The sequence below is a fragment of the Cryptomeria japonica genome, chromosome 9 (genome assembly GCF_030272615.1).
Source record: "Cryptomeria japonica chromosome 9, Sugi_1.0, whole genome shotgun sequence".
Lineage (NCBI taxonomy): Eukaryota > Viridiplantae > Streptophyta > Pinopsida > Cupressales > Cupressaceae > Cryptomeria > Cryptomeria japonica.
The window spans coordinates 624,821,993-624,824,224 of record NC_081413.1 but is presented as its reverse complement, the minus strand read 5'-3'; positions in this window follow the sequence as shown (position 1 = coordinate 624,824,224).

Sequence of the window (2,232 nt, the reverse complement as noted above, 5' to 3'; positions counted from 1 at the left end):
CCTACCCTAAACTTAACCCTAACCTGAATTGAACCTTAATCCTAATTTATTCCTAACCTTAATCTAGCCCAAACCCTGATCATAATTGAACTTTAATACTAATGTAACCCTAACTTTAATGTAATTGAACCATAACCCTAATTCTAACCCTAAGTTTGATGTAACCCTAAATGCAATTGTAACCCTGACATTATACCCTAGCCATAAACTTAACCTTACAACTAAACCCTAACCCTAACCATAATCCTAAACAAAAGCCAAACCCTAACCTTGATGGTAACCCTAACCATGATATATACCCTAACCATTATCATAAGCCTAACCTTAAACCCGAACCCTAATCATAACCCTAACCATGATGTAAACCTTAACCTTGACCATAATGCTAACCTTAAATTTCATCCAAAACACAACCATAAACCAAATCCTAATCCTAACCATATCCCCAATTATAATTCTAATACTAACTATAACTATGATTGTGCTTACCCTAACCCTACCTTTGATGTAAACCCTAAACATAATTGTAACCATGACACTAAACCCTAACCATGACCATAAATTTAACTCTAATATTAAACCATAATCGTTACCCTAACCTTAACCATGATATAAACCCTAACCTAACTAATAAACCTGACTATCACCCAGACCTTAAACCTTAACCCAAGCAATAAACCTAACCCCAACCATGATGTAAATCCTAACCCTAATAATAACCATGATATAAACACTAACATTAATCCTAACACTAACCCTTAACCTCCAACCCTAACCATGATGTAAACCTTAACCCTAGCCATAATCCTAACCATAAATGTAATGCTAATACTAACCATAAGCCTAACCTTAACTCCAACCCCAACCATGATGTAAACCATAACCCTAACCATAATTATTACCATAACTCTAAACCTTAACCCTAACCTAACCATTACAATAAACCCTAAACCTAATAATAATCATTAGCCCTGACCCTGAACCTAATCCTAACCATAACCATAACTCAAAACCTATCCCTAATCCTAAGAGTAAATCCTATCCATAATCCTAATCCTAACCTTAAAACCTAACCCTAACCTTAATCTTCAACCCTAACCCCAAAAATAATCATCACCCTAACCCTAAGCATGATATAAATCCTAACCTTAAACAAATATGTTGATGATGACCCCAAACCTAAGCCTAACCCTAACTATGATCTAAACCCTCACCCTAGCCATAATCCTAACTATGACCCTAACCCCAACCATTATCTAAACAATAAACTTACCAGAACTCCAAACCATAACCCTAATCAAAATCCTTACCCTAACTCTAATCATTATGCTAACCTAACCATAATCCTAAACCCTAACCTTAACAATAATCTTACCCTAAACTTAACCCTAACCCAAATTGAACCTTAATTCTAATATATTCCCAACCTTAATCTAGCCCAAACCCTAATCCTAATTGAACTTTAATAGTAATTTAACCCTAACTTTAATGTAATTGAACCATGATGTAAACCATAACCTTTACCATAGTCCTAACCACAACTCTAAACCATTACCCTTATCATAACCCTAACCCTAACCTAGCCTAATCATAACCCTAAACCCTAACCCTAAAAAATGGGAATAGCTCTACAACCCTTAGGATGCACCAATCATCTATTACAATATATTAATAATATATGAAGGGTATTAATATCTTGCTGAATCCAAAGGGCTAGATAGTTGTTTGCCTAAAAATAACTTTAAACCTAACCCTAACCATGGTGTACACCCTAACCCTATCAATCATTCTAACCATGATGTAAACCCTAATCCTAACCATGATGTAAATCCTAACCCTAACCCTAACCATAACCATAACCATAGCCATAACCATAACCATAACCATAACCATAATTATAATCCTAAACCTACCTATAACCCAAACCGTAAACCCTAACTGAAGCAATAACCCTAACGCTAACCATGATGTAAATCTTAACCCTAGCCATAACCATGATATAAATACTAATATTAATCCTAACACTAACCCTTTATCCTAACCCTAACCATGATGTAAACCCTAACCCTAGCCATAATCCTAACCATAATTGTAACCCTAACCCTAGCCATAATCCTAACCATAATTGTAACCCTAACTTCAACACCAACCATGATTTAAAGCATAACCCTAACCATAATCCTAACCATAACTCTAGACCTTAACCCTAACCTAACCATAACCATAAACCCT